General features: G+C 40.2%; 2 non-coding genes and 1 pseudogene across 2 annotated transcripts; all 3 read left to right on the top strand.

Moving 5' to 3' along the window:
* The first annotated feature begins 3,628 nt into the window (after window positions 1-3,628).
* Window positions 3,629-5,623, top strand: LOC119562842. The gene has a single exon (XR_005222072.1). It is a non-coding gene; the product is annotated as a small subunit ribosomal RNA (ribosomal RNA).
* Window positions 5,624-6,282: 659 nt separating this feature from the next.
* Window positions 6,283-6,461, top strand: LOC119562848. Its single transcript, XR_005222078.1, has one exon. It is a non-coding gene; the product is annotated as a 5.8S ribosomal RNA (ribosomal RNA).
* A 401-nt stretch (window positions 6,462-6,862) lies between these two features.
* On the top strand, window positions 6,863-16,332 carry LOC119562853 (annotated as a pseudogene).
* Window positions 16,333-20,365: the final 4,033 nt, after the last annotated feature.

Genomic DNA, 20,365 nt, shown 5'->3' with positions numbered 1-20,365 from the left:
TATGGCTTATAGGTATAATACCTATAAGGCATAATAATGTATAACAAGTAAATATACATTGAAATGTGAATGCATTGTATGGATATGGCATATAAATGCCATATATATAGAAATAAATTGTATATCAATGATATAACAATTATAAACCTAGTGAGGGGCGGCACTAGTGAATGAATCGTATGGATATGGCTTATAGGTATAATACCTATAAGGCATAATAATGTATAATATAATAAATATACATTAAGATATGAATGGATTGTATAAATATGGCATAGAAATGCCATATACATAAGAATAAATGGTAGAATTTACCCATATATCACTGAAACACGATATATAAACCTAGTGATAGCTGGCACTAGTACTGTAAACAGGCACGTAGTAGTGCGTGGGGTAAAAAACTACTATAGGGAGGTGGTCGTTGGCGGGCCCCTCCTCGTATTGGTCAAAACTTATGTTATGCATATGAATTTGTCAATACTATATAGAACGCCAAGCATATCCATATAAACTATGGATATGCATAGAAATCCATACAAAAGTAAAAAAAAATTATGTATAGAAAAATATACATATATTTATATAAGTGAATCGTATGGATATGGCTTATAGGTATAATACCTATAAGGCATAATAATGTATAACAAGTAAATATACATTGAAATGTGAATGCATTGTATGGATATGGCATATAAATGCCATATATATAGAAATAAATTGTATATCAATGATATAACAATTATAAACCTAGTGAGGGGCGGCACTAGTGAATGAATCGTATGGATATGGCTTATAGGTATAATACCTATAAGGCATAATAATGTATAATATAATAAATATACATTAAGATATGAATGGATTGTATAAATATGGCATAGAAATGCCATATACATAAGAATAAATGGTAGAATTTACCCATATATCACTGAAACACGATATATAAACCTAGTGATAGCTGGCACTAGTACTGTAAACAGGCACGTAGTAGTGCGTGGGGTAAAAAACTACTATAGGGAGGTGGTCGTTGGCGGGCCCCTCCTCGTATTGGTCAAAACTTATGTTATGCATATGAATTTGTCAATACTATATAGAACGCCAAGCATATCCATATAAACTATGGATATGCATAGAAATCCATACAAAAGTAAAAAAAAATTATGTATAGAAAAATATACATATATTTATATAAGTGAATCGTATGGATATGGCTTATAGGTATAATACCTATAAGGCATAATAATGTATAACAAGTAAATATACATTGAAATGTGAATGCATTGTATGGATATGGCATATAAATGCCATATATATAGAAATAAATTGTATATCAATGATATAACAATTATAAACCTAGTGAGGGGCGGCACTAGTGAATGAATCGTATGGATATGGCTTATAGGTATAATACCTATAAGGCATAATAATGTATAATATAATAAATATACATTAAGATATGAATGGATTGTATAAATATGGCATAGAAATGCCATATACATAAGAATAAATGGTAGAATTTACCCATATATCACTGAAACACGATATATAAACCTAGTGATAGCTGGCACTAGTACTGTAAACAGGCACGCAGTAGTGCGTGGGGTAAAAAACTACTATAGGGAGGTGGTCGTTGGCGGGCCCCTCCTCGTATTGGTCAAAACTTATGTTATGCATATGAATTTGTCAATACTATATAGAACGCCAAGCATATCCATATAAACTATGGATATGCATAGAAATCCATACAAAAGTAAAAAAAAATTATGTATAGAAAAATATACATATATTTATATAAGTGAATCGTATGGATATGGCTTATAGGTATAATACCTATAAGGCATAATAATGTATAACAAGTAAATATACATTGAAATGTGAATGCATTGTATGGATATGGCATATAAATGCCATATATATAGAAATAAATTGTATATCAATGATATAAAAATTATAAACCTAGTGAGGGGCGGCACTAGTGAATGAATCGTATGGATATGGCTTATAGGTATAATACCTATAAGGCATAATAATGTATAATATAATAAATATACATTAAGATATGAATGGATTGTATAAATATGGCATAGAAATGCCATATACATAAGAATAAATGGTAGAATTTACCCATATATCACTGAAACACGATATATAAACCTAGTGATAGCTGGCACTAGTACTGTAAACAGGCACGCAGTAGTGCGTGGGGTAAAAAACTACTATAGGGAGGTGGTCGTTGGCGGGCCCCTCCTCGTATTGGTCAAAACTTATGTTATGCGTAAACATATGATTTTGTCAATACTATAAAGAAAACTTGTTTTGTACATACAAAACTAAATGAATTATATGGATATTGAAAAATAAATGGCATTATATCCATATAATGAAAATATACTTGTATTCTCTTATTATAAGAGAGAATACCGTATAGTTGGTTGGCAAAGACAATTGAAAATACCCGAATTGCAGATGATGGGTTCAAAAACTACTATAGGGTGGTGTAGCAAATAATATGAAGATGATATATCCATATAATGGATATTCACTAGTATTCTCTTATTATAATAGAGAATACCATATAAATGGTTGGCAAAGACAATTGAAAATACCCGAATTGAAGTTGACGGGTTCAAAAACTATTATAGGGTGATGTAGCAAATAAAATAATGAAGATATATCCATATAATGGAATTATATGTGTATTCTCTTATTATATGAGAGAGTACCAAACGGTTGATTGGCAAAGACAATTGAAAATACCCGAATTAAAGATATTGGGTCCAAAAACTACTATAGGATGGTCAATGGGCCGGCCATCTACTATTGACGTGACAAAATACTGTCTGTCGGTAGAGAAGATATTAATCCGTCAAATTTGTTTCTTTATTCATTTATGAATATGAGACTTGGCTCCACGGTTAATATTTTAAGCCCAAAGATAATAATGTTGAAACAAAGGCCAAGGTTTCTATTATACATAGAATAACAAATTGTTTCCGAACTTTATCGTTAATCCAAATAAATAATTACAATTGAGGCAGGCTAATAATGATATATATTTTGTATTGATAATCTTGATATATATGTATATTGGTCTGCCATTATCACATACTGAGTTATGTGATAATTCCCTGCGGGGATAAATTAAAAGAGGTGTCCCTATATTAAAAGAAAATAATATATATATATATTATTTCTTCTAACGTACATATCATATATGCGCTCGGTTTTATATTATATATTACCAAAGAGTCTTATATGAATATATACAGATAAATTTTAAATTTATCATCAAAATACAAATGATTTAATTCAATATTTTATATTGGTTAAACAAAAATTGTACATGTGTGGATACAATAATGACGTATGTCGAACAAAAAAGATATTTTAGAATGAAATATGCAAATATAAAGAAAATTATTACGTATTACGAAAAAAAATATTGTGTTTTTAACATCAATAATTAAAAAACTTGTTATTATTAGTGGCGGAACAAGTATATATTGTGAAAACAACAAACGTATACGAATGCTATATAAAAATGGCCGTATTCGATAGAAAACAATCTATAAAATTTATATTGCTAATTTCTATTCAAAAATATGAATGAAATATGAATAAAAACATTATTCTGGTTGATCCTGCCAGTAGTTATATGCTTGTCTCAAAGATTAAGCCATGCATGTCTAAGTACACACGAATTAAAAGTGAAACCGCAAAAGGCTCATTATATCAGTTATGGTTCCTTAGATCGTTAACAGTTACTTGGATAACTGTGGTAATTCTAGAGCTAATACATGCAATTAAAACATGAACCTTATGGGACATGTGCTTTTATTAGGCTAAAACCAAGCGATCGCAAGATCGTTATATTGGTTGAACTCTAGATAACATGCAGATCGTATGGTCTTGTACCGACGACAGATCTTTCAAATGTCTGCCCTATCAACTTTTGATGGTAGTATCTAGGACTACCATGGTTGCAACGGGTAACGGGGAATCAGGGTTCGATTCCGGAGAGGGAGCCTGAGAAACGGCTACCACATCTAAGGAAGGCAGCAGGCGCGTAAATTACCCACTCCCAGCTCGGGGAGGTAGTGACGAAAAATAACAATACAGGACTCATATCCGAGGCCCTGTAATTGGAATGAGTACACTTTAAATCCTTTAACAAGGACCAATTGGAGGGCAAGTCTGGTGCCAGCAGCCGCGGTAATTCCAGCTCCAATAGCGTATATTAAAGTTGTTGCGGTTAAAACGTTCGTAGTTGAACTTGTGCTTCATACGGGTAGTACAACTTACAATTGTGGTTAGTACTATACCTTTATGTATGTAAGCGTATTACCGGTGGAGTTCTTACATGTGCTTAGATACTTGTATTTTTTCATATGTTCCTCCTATTTAAAAACCTGCATTAGTGCTCTTAAACGAGTGTTATTGTGGGCCGGTACAATTACTTTGAACAAATTAGAGTGCTTAAAGCAGGCTTCAAATGCCTGAATATTCTGTGCATGGGATAATGAAATAAGACCTCTGTTCTGCTTTCATTGGTTTTCAGATCAAGAGGTAATGATTAATAGAAGCAGTTTGGGGGCATTAGTATTACGACGCGAGAGGTGAAATTCTTGGACCGTCGTAAGACTAACTTAAGCGAAAGCATTTGCCAAAGATGTTTTCATTAATCAAGAACGAAAGTTAGAGGTTCGAAGGCGATCAGATACCGCCCTAGTTCTAACCATAAACGATGCCAGCTAGCAATTGGGTGTAGCTACTTTTATGGCTCTCTCAGTCGCTTCCCGGGAAACCAAAGCTTTTGGGCTCCGGGGGAAGTATGGTTGCAAAGCTGAAACTTAAAGGAATTGACGGAAGGGCACCACCAGGAGTGGAGCCTGCGGCTTAATTTGACTCAACACGGGAAAACTTACCAGGTCCGAACATAAGTGTGTAAGACAGATTGATAGCTCTTTCTCGAATCTATGGGTGGTGGTGCATGGCCGTTCTTAGTTCGTGGAGTGATTTGTCTGGTTAATTCCGATAACGAACGAGACTCAAATATATTAAATAGATATCTTCAGGATTATGGTGTTGAAGCTTATATAGCCTTCATTCATGGTGGCAGTAAAATGTTTATTGTGTTTGAATGTGTTTATATAAGTGGAGCCGTACCTGTTGGTTTGTCCCATTATAAGGACACTAGCTTCTTAAATGGACAAATTGCGTCTAGCAATAATGAGATTGAGCAATAACAGGTCTGTGATGCCCTTAGATGTCCTGGGCTGCACGCGCGCTACAATGAAAGTATCAACGTGTATTTCCTAGACCGAGAGGTCCGGGTAAACCGCTGAACCACTTTCATGCTTGGGATTGTGAACTGAAACTGTTCACATGAACTTGGAATTCCCAGTAAGTGTGAGTCATTAACTCGCATTGATTACGTCCCTGCCCTTTGTACACACCGCCCGTCGCTACTACCGATTGAATTATTTAGTGAGGTCTCCGGACGTGATCACTGTGACGCCTTGTGTGTTACGGTTGTTTCGCAAAAGTTGACCGAACTTGATTATTTAGAGGAAGTAAAAGTCGTAACAAGGTTTCCGTAGGTGAACCTGCGGAAGGATCATTATTGTTTAATATCCTTACCGTTAATAAAAAAATTTGTTTTTATTATAATAATATAATATATTATAGTAATACAAATAAAATATAAATTGCCAAAAATATGATCTTTTATAGATCAAATATAAAATTTCGAACAAGCAAATCGAAATAATAATTGTAATAATAAATATATTATTGCATTAAATAAGAGATAAATAAATAAGCAAAAGCAAACAAATAACAAATTCGAACAAGCAAATCGAAATTATTAAATTTATTTAATATTATTATTATATTGTATATTAAATGCAATTAATTAATAAAACACTGTGTGTATATGGACCATAATATACACGCGTTGCGATATGTATTGTTCATCTCAGTTATGCGCATACATTGGATAATGCAACAACCTAAAATGTACAATGTTGTACCTGATTATTACAGGTTAATGTTTTATATAAATTTCAATATATATCGCTAAAAAAAAGTATTAATACCGTAAATGCCATTTAAAAAATACTTGATATATTATTGGTTATATGAAACTAAGACATTTCGCAGCATTCGTTTTAGGTATAAAAATCAATTTATTGAAGGAATTGATATATGCCAGTAAAATGGTGTATTTTTAATTTCTTTCAATAAAAACATATATGACAAAATTACCAAACCAATATATAAAACTCTAAGCGGTGGATCACTCGGCTCATGGGTCGATGAAGAACGCAGCAAACTGTGCGTCATCGTGTGAACTGCAGGACACATGAACATCGACATTTTGAACGCATATCGCAGTCCATGCTGTTATGTACTTTAATTAATTTTATAGTGCTGCTTGGACTACATATGGTTGAGGGTTGTAAGACTATGCTAATTAAGTTGTTTATATAAATTTTATAATGAAATTTTATAAGCATATGGTATATTATTGGATAATAATAATTTAATTATTATATTATTCATAATATTAACAAATATATGAAAAACATTATCTCACATTAGTAAATAATTTGAATGTGAAAAACGAAGAGAAATATTTTCTTTTTCAATCAAATAATACTGAGAAATGTCTAGCATAAAAAATTTATCTAGAATTGTCTCTTATTAAAGATTAGTAAATAGAAAGCCGTTGACAATATTATTATTCTTCGTTGATTCGTTAGACCAAACAAATGCCATACAAATATATAAAATATATAACGAATTTAATAAAATGTTTTATCATTATATATAAAGAATTAATTGCAAAAAAAGTTATACACAACCTCAACTCATATGGGACTACCCCCTGAATTTAAGCATATTAATTAGGGGAGGAAAAGAAACTAACCAGGATTTTCTTAGTAGCGGCGAGCGAAAAGAAATCAGTTCAGCACTAAGTCACTTTGTCTATATGGCAAATGTGAGATGCAGTGTATGGAGCGTCAATATTCTAGTATGAGAAATTAACGATTTAAGTCCTTCTTAAATGAGGCCATTTACCCATAGAGGGTGCCAGGCCCGTATAACGTTAATGATTACTAGATGATGTTTCCAAAGAGTCGTGTTGCTTGATAGTGCAGCACTAAGTGGGTGGTAAACTCCATCTAAAACTAAATATAACCATGAGACCGATAGTAAACAAGTACCGTGAGGGAAAGTTGAAAAGAACTCTGAATAGAGAGTTAAACAGTACGTGAAACTGCTTAGAGGTTAAGCCCGATGAACCTGAATATCCGTTATGGAAAATTCATCATTAAAATTGTAATATTTAAACAATATTATGATAATAGTGTGCATTTTTTCCATATAAGGACATTGTAATCTATTAGCATACAAAATTTATCATAAAATATAACTTATAGTTTATTCAAATTAATTTGCTTGCATTTTAACACAGAATAAATGTTATTAATTTGATAAAGTGCTGATAGATTTATATGAATACAGTGCGTTAATTTTTCGGAATTATATAATGGCATAATTATCATTGATTTTTGTGTTTATTATATGCACTTGTATGATTAACAATGCGAAAGATTCAGGATACCTTCGGGACCCGTCTTGAAACACGGACCAAGGAGTCTAACATATGTGCAAGTTATTGGGATATAAACCTAATAGCGTAATTAACTTGACTAATAATGGGATTAGTTTTTTAACTATTTATAGCTAATTAACACAATCCCGGGGCGTTCTATATAGTTATGTATAATGATATTTATATTATTTATGCCTCTAACTGGAACGTACCTTGAGCATATATGCTGTGACCCGAAAGATGGTGAACTATACTTGATCAGGTTGAAGTCAGGGGAAACCCTGATGGAAGACCGAAACAGTTCTGACGTGCAAATCGATTGTCAGAATTGAGTATAGGGGCGAAAGACCAATCGAACCATCTAGTAGCTGGTTCCTTCCGAAGTTTCCCTCAGGATAGCTGGTGCATTTTAATGTTATATAAAATAATCTTATCTGGTAAAGCGAATGATTAGAGGCCTTAGGGTCGAAACGATCTTAACCTATTCTCAAACTTTAAATGGGTAAGAACCTTAACTTTCTTGATATGAAGTTCAAGGTTATGATATAATGTGCCCAGTGGGCCACTTTTGGTAAGCAGAACTGGCGCTGTGGGATGAACCAAACGTAATGTTACGGTGCCCAAATTAACAACTCATGCAGATACCATGAAAGGCGTTGGTTGCTTAAAACAGCAGGACGGTGATCATGGAAGTCGAAATCCGCTAAGGAGTGTGTAACAACTCACCTGCCGAAGCAACTAGCCCTTAAAATGGATGGCGCTTAAGTTGTATACCTATACATTACCGCTAAAGTAGATGATTTATATTACTTGTGATATAAATTTTGAAACTTTAGTGAGTAGGAAGGTACAATGGTATGCGTAGAAGTGTTTGGCGTAAGCCTGCATGGAGCTGCCATTGGTACAGATCTTGGTGGTAGTAGCAAATAATCGAATGAGACCTTGGAGGACTGAAGTGGAGAAGGGTTTCGTGTGAACAGTGGTTGATCACGAGTTAGTCGGTCCTAAGTTCAAGGCGAAAGCCGAAAATTTTCAAGTAAAACACAAATGCCATACAAATATAATTATATTATATAAATCAAGCTAATTAATATACTTGAATAATTTTGAACGAAAGGGAATACGGTTCCAATTCCGTAACCTGTTGAGTATCCGTTTGTTATTAAATATGGGCCTCGTGCTCATCCTGGCAACAGGAACGACCATAAAGAAGCCGTCGAGAGATATCGGAAGAGTTTTCTTTTCTGTTTTATAGCCGTACTACCATGGAAGTCTTTCGCAGAGAGATATGGTAGATGGGCTAGAAGAGCATGACATATACTGTTGTGTCGATATTTTCTCCTCGGACCTTGAAAATTTATGGTGGGGACACGCAAACTTCTCAACAGGCCGTACCAATATCCGCAGCTGGTCTCCAAGGTGAAGAGTCTCTAGTCGATAGAATAATGTAGGTAAGGGAAGTCGGCAAATTAGATCCGTAACTTCGGGATAAGGATTGGCTCTGAAGATTGAGATAGTCGGGCTTGATTGGGAAACAATAACATGGTTTATGTGCTCGTTCTGGGTAAATAGAGTGTCTGGCATTTATGTTGGTCACTTGTTCCCCGGATAGTTTAGTTACGTAGCCAATTGTGGAACTTTCTTGCTAAAATTTTTAAGAATACTAATTGGGTTAAACCAATTAGTTCTTATTAATTATAACGATTATCAATTAACAATCAATTCAGAACTGGCACGGACTTGGGGAATCCGACTGTCTAATTAAAACAAAGCATTGTGATGGCCCTAGCGGGTGTTGACACAATGTGATTTCTGCCCAGTGCTCTGAATGTCAAAGTGAAGAAATTCAAGTAAGCGCGGGTCAACGGCGGGAGTAACTATGACTCTCTTAAGGTAGCCAAATGCCTCGTCATCTAATTAGTGACGCGCATGAATGGATTAACGAGATTCCTACTGTCCCTATCTACCACAGTCGGTGTTTGGTTGCTCGCGAGAACAGACGTGTTTTTCCGTACGCTCCGCGAGTAAAGTGCATTTAGGCAGTAAAACAACAGGTACATTGTTGAAAATAGTGCGAAAATTCGTGTTTCGTGCTTGCGAACACAGTGCGTGTGTTTTCCGTTTGAAATTCTGCGGAAATCGGGCGATATTCGCGTTTTTCTTTTTGGAAATTTTCCATTAAGACACGTGTGTCGCGAGAGAGGCGCTCTCTCGAGAGAGGCGTTTGCCTAATTTAGGCACATTTTGTCGCCCACAGCTGTGCGGTTTGTGTCTCCGCTGAACTTGGATCAGCTGATCAGCTGACCGAGCTTTTGAGAACCAGCTGATAGGAAGGGGTAAGTCTCGAATATCAAAGAGCTTACTTAGTAAGGCCGATAACCGGCAGATGGCGCCACCAAAAATGGTGGTCGACGAGTCCGGGAGCGAAAGTGCGAGCAGCCGTGGAAGCAGCTCGGGCAGAGGGCGCGCCAGAGGCAAGCGCAACAAAGCGCCGCTGAGGGAGGCCTCGAGGTGCAAAGTGTTGGCGCTGGATGCAACCGCCGCTGCCCCTGCCGACGCCTTTGCCGCTGCCCCCGCCGCTGCCCCCGCCGCTGACGCTGCCGCAGTCGCAGCCGCTGCCGCTGCCGCAGCCGCTGCCGCTGCCGCCGCCGCTGCCCCCGCCGCTGCCCCCGCCGCTGCCCCCGCCGACGCTGCCACAGTCGCAGCCGCTGCTGATGGAGGGACCTTCGTCGTGCCAGCCAGCATAGAGAAATCCTTCTCGGACAGGGAATGGAGGGGAAACGGAGCCGTTGCTGCCGAGATGGGCGACATCCGTGCGGATATCCTGAGGATGTCCCACGTAGCGAGCCCTACCGTGAGCATTAAGACGCAGTTGTTGGCAAACCGCTACGAGGAGGTCGTCGGAGCCCTGCTGATCCGCATCGGAGTGCTGGAGGATCGCTTGAAGAGGCAGACACCGGTCGCCTCGGCCGCCTCATATGCAGCCACCGCTGCTAGAGGCGCGCACCTAGTCGCCTCACCTGCTGCCCCTGTTGCCCCCCTTGCCCCCGTACCCGCACCGCGGAAGATTCGGGAGACATGGTCGGCTGTCGTTGCGTGCGACGACCCGGCCCTGTCAGGCAGGCAAATCGCTGAGAAGATCCGCAAGGAGGTAGCGCCCGCTCTGGGCGTACGAGTACACGAGGTGCGTGAGCTGAAGCGGGGCGGCGCGATCATTCGCACGCCTTCGCAGGCGGAGATGACGAAGGTCGTCGCCTCCGCAAAGTTCGCCGAGGTGGGCCTGAAGGTGTCGAGGAACACCGCTGCGAAGCCGCGTGTTACGGTCCAGGATGTGGACACCTCCGTGGGACCGGACGAGTTTATGATGGAGCTCAGGGAGAAGAACTTCGAAGAGATGAGCCTCAAGGAGTTCCAGAAGGCGGTTGTCCTGGCGACCAAGCCCTGGTCAGCTGCTGACGGTGCCACAATCAATGTGACGCTGGAGGTAGACGACCAGGCGCTGGCCGTTCTCGAGGGCGGGAGAGTATACATTAAGTGGTTTTCCTACCGCTGCCGCTCTCAGGTGCGAACCTACGCGTGCCACCGATGCCTTGGCTTTGACCACAAGGTCAATGAGTGTCGGTACGCCCGAGAGAAGCAGGTCTGCCGCCAGTGCGGACAGAACGACCACGTCGCGGCGAAGTGCAGAAATGCGGTGGACTGCCGCAACTGCCGTCACAAGGGTATGCCCTCGGGGCATTATATGCTTTCGGGTGGCTGCCCGATATACGGCGCGCTGCTAGCCAGGGTGCAAGCTAGACATTGATAATGTTTAGCTTCATCCAAGCGAATTGTGGTCGAGGCCGTTGCGCTGTCATCGAGCTTGCCAAGCAGATGAGAGATGCTGGCCACCTGTTCGCACTAGTCCAGGAGCCCTACGTGGACGCTGGCAAGCGACTCACTGGACTGCCTGGAGGAATGAGGATATTCGCCGATAGGAGGAAGAAAGCTGCCATCATCGTGGACGACCCATCTGCCATCTGCATGCCCATCGAGGCTTTGACGACGGACTACGGAGTGTGCGTGAGTGTCACAGGAAGATATGGCACAATCTTTCTGGCCTCCGTATACTGCCAGCATCTAGCTGCTCTGGAGCCCTACACTGACTACCTGGATACGGTTCTGCTATTAGCTAGCAGAACACCGACAATCCTCGGACTTGATGCTAACGCAGTCTCCCCTATGTGGTTCAGCAAATCCCCAGACAACTCTGGAGACCGCCTGAACCGCGAACGGGGACAGCTCATGAACGAGTGGATAATCGCAAGCGGTGCCAGTGTACTGAATACGGCCAGCCAGGTGTTCACGTTCGATAATCACCGCTCTAGAAGTGATATCGACGTGACCTTCGCCAACGAAGCGGCGCGAGTATGGGCAACCTACGATTGGAGAGTTGACTTCTGGGAGCTGAGTGACCACAACATTATCACTGTTGAGGTTACTCCAGATCCGAGCAGTACCGTTGAGAGCCTAGCTCCGGTACCGCAATGGAAGCTCTCCAATGCAAGTTGGCGAAGATTCAGTGTAGAGTTAAGGAGTGCAGCACAGAGTCTCGAGGAACTGGAGGAATCGCCGTTGGACGACCATGTGTCTGCCCTTCGCTCCATCGTACACGATGTGTGCGACAGGGTGATAGGGCGCAGGATACCTGCAGCGAGGGGAAACGTAATATGGTGGAATCCTGAGCTGAGTACCAAGCGCCAAGAGGTCCGGAGACTGAGGCGTAGGCTGCAGGCAGCTCGCCGGAGTGGCACCGACGATGCTGAGCAACTTGCCGCTGGACTGAGATTTGCCTCAGGCCAGTACAAGAAGCTTATCTTGACGACAAAGGAGCAAAACTGGCGGGACTTCGTGGGACGGCACAAGGATGATCCATGGGGGCACGTATACCGAATATGCCGAGGCCGGAAGAAGACAGCCGATCTCGGATGTCTCCGGTCGAACGGCGCGCTTTCCGTAACTTGGCACGACTGCGCAAGTGTGCTTCTCCGCAACTTTTTCCCTGTTGCGGAGTCGACGACACGAGAAGACATACCCCCTGGTGCCCCACCGATCCTCGAAGCCTTCGAGGTGGCAACCAGCGTCGCGAGGCTGAGAAGCCGGCGATCGCCGGGTATGGATGGCATCACGGGCGGTATTGTCAAGGAGGTATGGCGTGCCATCCCTCAGCACCTGACGAAGCTGTACTCTCGGTGCATCTCGGAAGGATACTTTCCGGCCGAGTGGAAGCACCCGAGAGTGATACCGCTGGTAAAGGGGCCAGATAAGGACAGGAGCGATCCTGCCTCTTATCGCGGCATATGCCTTTTGCCAGTGTTCGGAAAGGCGCTTGAGGGAATCATGGTGAATCGGCTGAAGGATGTGCTACCGGATGGCTGCAGATGGCAATTCGGATTCAGGCCTGGACGCTGCGTGGAGGATGCGTGGATGCACGCCAAAAACACCGTCGCCAACAGTCGCGAGAGGAGGGTCCTTGGAATCTTTGTCGATTTCAAGGGAGCCTTCGACAACGTGGAGTGGAGTGCGGTGCTGGATCGGCTTGTCGACGTAGGCTGTCGAGAAATCGACTTGTGGAAAAGCTATTTTTCCGGCCGTAGCGCAAGCATCATCAGCAGGTATGAAGCAGCCACAGTTGCGGTTACACGGGGCTGCCCGCAAGGGTCCGTCAGTGGTCCATTTATTTGGAATTTACTGATGGATGTGCTGCTTCAGCGCTTGGAGCCACATTGTGCTCTGAGCGCGTTTGCAGATGATCTTCTGCTTTTCGTCGACGGGAATTCCCGTGCCGATCTGGAGCGGAAGGGCGAGCAGTTGATGGACATCGTGGGAGCCTGGGGAGCTGAGGTTGGAGTGAGTGTGTCAACCAGCAAGACGGCAATAATGTTGCTGAAAGGACAGCTTTCACGCACGAGGAGACCGACGGTACGGTTTGCTGGAGCAAGCCTGCCTTACGTCACCAAATGCCGGTACCTTGGCATCTTAGTCGGCGAGCGGTTGAGTTTTCTCCCGCATATCTCTGCTCTCAGAGATCGGCTGGCTGGAGTTGCCGGAGGACTAGCGCGGGTGCTTCGAGTCGATTGGGGGCTCAGCTCCCGTGCTAAGAGGACGATTTACAGCGGACTCATGGTCCCCTGTGCACTCTTTGGTGCCTCGGTCTGGTACAAGGCGGCGAGTAGGGGCAAGTCCCTTAAACTCCTCACCTCGTGCCAGAGGTCCATCCTTTTAGGATGCCTACCGGTATGCCGCACAGTGTCCACGGTGGCACTGCAGGTGCTTGCTGGTGCTCCTCCAATGGATCTGGATGCTCACAGGATCGCCGTGAAGTTCAAGCTGAGGAAGGATGTCCCCCTGGATGAGAGCGACTGGCTCCACGGACAGGACCTGTCCGTGTTGGACTGGAAAGCTAAGATGGCGCTGCTAGACGAACGTCTGCTAAATGAGTGGCAACTCAGATGGGATCGCGCGGAACACGGCTCCGTGACTCGCGAGTTTTTCCCAGAGGCAGCGTTCGTCTACAAGAGGAAAGACTTTGTCTTTACCCTCAAAGCCGGATTCTTGCTGACAGGACACGGGTCGATGAACGCATTTCTGCAAGGCAGGACCCTCAGCACCACGACCGCATGCTCATGTGGCGTGGCAAGAGAGGACTGGCGCCACATACTGTGTGAATGCCGCCTGTACAACGATTTGCGGGACCTGGATGCCCTTGGAGTCGTTCGAGACCAGGGAAGATGGATCGTCGCGGGAGTAGTCGAGACCCCAGAACGGATGCGTCTCCTAGGAGTTTTTGCCGATGCTGCCTTCTCGAGGCGAAGGATGGATGCGACGAGGGAGGAACCACAGGCGCCGGGACGTTAGTCCCACACCTCTTTTGCCGTGTGGTAGCGGCGAAGAATACTGCCACAGCCTGCCATAGCTTGTCGTAGGAGGCGACTAATATGGCAATGGTTGCCCCATCCGAGCTTGTCGGAGCTGAAGGGGTGAGGCTCACCGAGCCTGTAATTTCGGTACCACGGGTTGAGCAGCTCCAAGGCTGCTCATTGAGGTTGGCCCCCTTGTGGGAGTATCGTGGTGGCTGTGGTTGACACCTATATCGCGGGTAGAGTCCTCGGGCTCGACGTGGATGTTGCGTTATACAACTCGGGTGCTGTGACCCACAGAACAGTAGAGATTTTAGATAGATCTCGCCCCTACGCAAGGGGGAGTGCTTGCCCGACAAGTAAGTACTCGAATTGCTACTGGGGTGGATGCTATGTACATAGCTATAGCTTCTAGTCCGGGGCGTTGGTCTGGCGCTTAACCTAGACCCGTGCATTATATACTCACTTGTGGGTATATTAGAATGCCGTGGTTGTAATCCCTTCATTGTGGAACACGCCACGTAAAACAAGTTCGGAGGGATCCGAGACACACCTGTCCCTATCTACTATCTAGCGAAACCACAGCCAAGGGAACGGGCTTGGAATAATTAGCGGGGAAAGAAGACCCTTTTGAGCTTGACTCTAATCTGGCAGTGTAAGGAGACATAAGAGGTGTAGAATAAGTGGGAGATATTAGACTTCGGTTTGGTATCGCCAATGAAATACCACTACTCTTATTGTTTCCTTACTTACTTGATTAAATGGAACGTGTATCATTTCCTAGCCATTATACGGATATATTTATTATATCTTATGGTATTGGGTTTTGATGCAAGCTTCTTGATCAAAGTATCACGAGTTTGTTATATAATCGCAAACAAATTCTTTAATAAAACGGTGCATTTATGTATTTTTGATTTGAAAATTTGGTATAACTCCAATTACTCAGGTATGATCCAATTCAAGGACATTGCCAGGTAGGGAGTTTGACTGGGGCGGTACATCTCTCAAATAATAACGGAGGTGTCCCAAGGCCAGCTCAGTGCGGACAGAAACCACACATAGAGCAAAAGGGCAAATGCTGACTTGATCTCGGTGTTCAGTACACACAGGGACAGCAAAAGCTCGGCCTATCGATCCTTTTGGTTTAAAGAGTTTTTAACAAGAGGTGTCAGAAAAGTTACCATAGGGATAACTGGCTTGTGGCGGCCAAGCGTTCATAGCGACGTCGCTTTTTGATCCTTCGATGTCGGCTCTTCCTATCATTGTGAAGCAAAATTCACCAAGCGTTGGATTGTTCACCCATGCAAGGGAACGTGAGCTGGGTTTAGACCGTCGTGAGACAGGTTAGTTTTACCCTACTAATGACAAAACGTTGTTGCGACAGCATTCCTGCGTAGTACGAGAGGAACCGCAGGTACGGACCAATGGCACAATACTTGTTCGAGCGAACAGTGGTATGACGCTACGTCCGTTGGATTATGCCTGAACGCCTCTAAGGTCGTATCCGTGCTGGACTGCAATGATAAATAAGGGGCAATTTGCATTGTATGGCTTCTAAACCATTTAAAGTTTATAATTTACTTTATAAACGACAATGGATGTGATGCCAATGTAATTTGTAACATAGTAAATTGGGAGGATCTTTGATCACCTGATGCCGCGCTAGTTACATATAAAAGCATTATTTAATACAATGACAAAGCCTAGAATCAATTGTAAACGACTTTTGTAACAGGCAAGGTGTTGTAAGTGGTTGAGCAGCTGCCATACTGCGATCCACTGAAGCTTATCCTTTGCTTGATGATTCGATAATAAAGATGTTGCAAAGCGGGCATAATCATTATGCTTGCTTGCAGCATCGCACGCCACTTTGTTTGTGGTGTGTAAGGTAGGGAAGAAGAAATATAAAAGACCTAAATTGGAAACATCAATATATAAGTAAATATTGAACAAACAAAATGTATCGTCATCTTATTAGTGACGCGATGATAAAGTGGCAAACATATTCCATGTATAAATATTCCTATGGTATTAAAATTCAAGTAAAGAGGACATATATAAAAGTTTGTATATATGGTTCATTCAATGGTAGCAGCGGTTGGTTGGTTGGTGTCTGCTCCTCTTATTGTTCAAAACTTATGTTATGGTAGCAAGTCTATATCGTCATATTATTAGTGACGCGAAAAAGTAGTGGCAAAACATATTCCATGTATAAATAAATATTCCTATGGTATTGAAATTCAAGTAAAGAGGCCATTCAAGTAAAGAGGACTTATATAAATATAAGTATATGTTCCTTCAATGGTAGCAGCGCGGTTGGTTGGTTGGTGTGTCTGCTCCTCTTATTGTTCAAAACTTATGTTATGGTAGCAAGACTGTATCGTCATATTATTAGTGACGCGAAAAAGTAGTGGCAAAACATATTCCATGTATAAATATTCCTATGGTATTGAAATTCAAGTAAAGAGGACATATAAAATTACTATCAATGGTAGCAGTGGTTGGTTGGTTGGTGGTTGGTTGGCGGCTGCTCCTATTATTGTTCAAGACTTATGTTATGGTAGCAAGTCTGTATCGTCATATTAATTATTAGTGACGCGAAAAAGTAGTGGAAATCATATTCCATGTATAAATAGATTCCTATGGTAATGAAATTTTCAAGTAAAGAGAGGACCATTCAAGTAAGAGGACATATAAAAAGTAAGTATATGTTCCTCCAATGGTAGCAGTGGTTGGTTGGTTGGCGGCTGATCCTCTTATTGTTCAAAACTTATTTTATCAATATGAGTTTGGCAATACAATAAAGAAGACCAATCTAATCCATATAAAACTAAATGTATTATATGGATATGCTTAGGAAACCCATATATTCATAAAAAAAAATTATGTATAGAAAATTATACATATATCTTTTATATAAATGAATCGTATGGATATCGCCTTATGGTAGGTATAATAACTTTTTAAGGCATAATAATGTATAATATAGAAAATATACATTGAAATATAAATGCATTTTTATAGATATGGCGGCATATAAGTGCCATATACACAAGAATAAATAATAGAATTTACCAATATATAATTAAAATGAGATATATAAACCTAGTGAGGGGCTGCACTAGTATATGAATCGTATGGATATGGCTTATAGGTATAATACCTATAAGGCATAATAATGTATAATATAATAAATATAAATTAAGATATGAATGAATTATATAAATATGGCATAGAAATGCCATATACATAAGAATAAATGGTAGAATTTACCCATATATCACTGAAACACGATATATAAACCAAATGATAGCTGGCACTAGTACTGTAAACATGCACGCAATAGTGCGTGGGGTAAAAAACTACTATAGGGAGGTGGTCGTTGGCGGGCCCCTCCTCGTATTGGTCAAAACTTATGTTATGCATATGAATTTGTCAATACTATATAGAACGCCAAGCATATCCATATAAACTATGGATATGCATAGAAATCCATACAAAAATAAAAAAAAATTATGTATAGAAAAATATACATATATTTATATAAGTGAATCGTATGGATATGGCTTATAGGTATAATACCTATAAGGCATAATAATGTATAACAAGTAAATATACATTGAAATGTGAATGCATTGTATGGATATGGCATATAAATGCCATATATATAGAAATAAATTGTATATCAATGATATAACAATTATAAACCTAGTGAGGGGCGGCACTAGTGAATGAATCGTATGGATATGGCTTATAGGTATAATACCTATAAGGCATAATAATGTATAATATAATAAATATACATTAAGATATGAATGGATTGTATAAATATGGCATAGAAATGCCATATACATAAGAATAAATGGTAGAATTTACCCATATATCACTGAAACACGATATATAAACCTAGTGATAGCTGGCACTAGTACTGTAAACAGGCACGTAGTAGTGCGTGGGGTAAAAAACTACTATAGGGAGGTGGTCGTTGGCGGGCCCCTCCTCGTATTGGTCAAAACTTATGTTATGCATATGAATTTGTCAATACTATATAGAACGCCAAGCATATCCATATAAACTATGGATATGCATAGAAATCCATACAAAAGTAAAAAAAAATTATGTATAGAAAAATATACATATATTTATATAAGTGAATCGTATGGATATGGCTTATAGGTATAATACCTATAAGGCATAATAATGTATAACAAGTAAATATACATTGAAATGTGAATGCATTGTATGGATATGGCATATAAATGCCATATATATAGAAATAAATTGTATATCAATGATATAACAATTATAAACCTAGTGAGGGGCGGCACTAGTGAATGAATCGTATGGATATGGCTTATAGGTATAATACCTATAAGGCATAATAATGTATAATATAATAAATATACATTAAGATATGAATGGATTGTATAAATATGGCATAGAAATGCCATATACATAAGAATAAATGGTAGAATTTACCCATATATCACTGAAACACGATATATAAACCTAGTGATAGCTGGCACTAGTACTGTAAACAGGCACGTAGTAGTGCGTGGGGTAAAAAACTACTATAGGGAGGTGGTCGTTGGCGGGCCCCTCCTCGTATTGGTCAAAACTTATGTTATGCATATGAATTTGTCAATACTATATAGAACGCCAAGCATATCCATATAAACTATGGATATGCATAGAAATCCATACAAAAGTAAAAAAAAATTATGTATAGAAAAATATACATATATTTATATAAGTGAATCGTATGGATATGGCTTATAGGTATAATACCTATAAGGCATAATAATGTATAACAAGTAAATATACATTGAAATGTGAATGCATTGTATGGATATGGCATATAAATGCCATATATATAGAAATAAATTGTATATCAATGATATAACAATTATAAACCTAGTGAGGGGCGGCACTAGTGAATGAATCGTATGGATATGGCTTATAGGTATAATACCTATAAGGCATAATAATGTATAATATAATAAATATACATTAAGATATGAATGGATTGTATAAATATGGCATAGAAATGCCATATACATAAGAATAAATGGTAGAATTTACCCATATATCACTGAAACACGATATATAAACCTAGTGATAGCTGGCACTAGTACTGTAAACAGGCACGCAGTAGTGCGTGGGGTAAAAAACTACTATAGGGAGGTGGTCGTTGGCGGGCCCCTCCTCGTATTGGTCAAAACTTATGTTATGCATATGAATTTGTCAATACTATATAGAACGCCAAGCATATCCATATAAACTATGGATATGCATAGAAATCCATACAAAAGTAAAAAAAAATTATGTATAGAAAAATATACATATATTTATATAAGTGAATCGTATGGATATGGCTTATAGGTATAATACCTATAAGGCATAATAATGTATAACAAGTAAATATACATTGAAATGTGAATGCATTGTATGGATATGGCATATAAATGCCATATATATAGAAATAAATTGTATATCAATGATATAAAAATTATAAACCTAGTGAGGGGCGGCACTAGTGAATGAATCGTATGGATATGGCTTATAGGTATAATACCTATAAGGCATAATAATGTATAATATAATAAATATACATTAAGATATGAATGGATTGTATAAATATGGCATAGAAATGCCATATACATAAGAATAAATGGTAGAATTTACCCATATATCACTGAAACACGATATATAAACCTAGTGATAGCTGGCACTAGTACTGTAAACAGGCACGCAGTAGTGCGTGGGGTAAAAAACTACTATAGGGAGGTGGTCGTTGGCGGGCCCCTCCTCGTATTGGTCAAAACTTATGTTATGCGTAAAC

Source organism: Drosophila subpulchrella, unplaced genomic scaffold, assembly GCF_014743375.2.
Source record: "Drosophila subpulchrella strain 33 F10 #4 breed RU33 unplaced genomic scaffold, RU_Dsub_v1.1 Primary Assembly Seq98, whole genome shotgun sequence".
Classification (NCBI taxonomy): domain Eukaryota; kingdom Metazoa; phylum Arthropoda; class Insecta; order Diptera; family Drosophilidae; genus Drosophila; species Drosophila subpulchrella.
The sequence above is the reverse complement of the archived record's forward strand: the minus strand, read 5'-3'. Positions and strand labels throughout refer to the sequence as shown.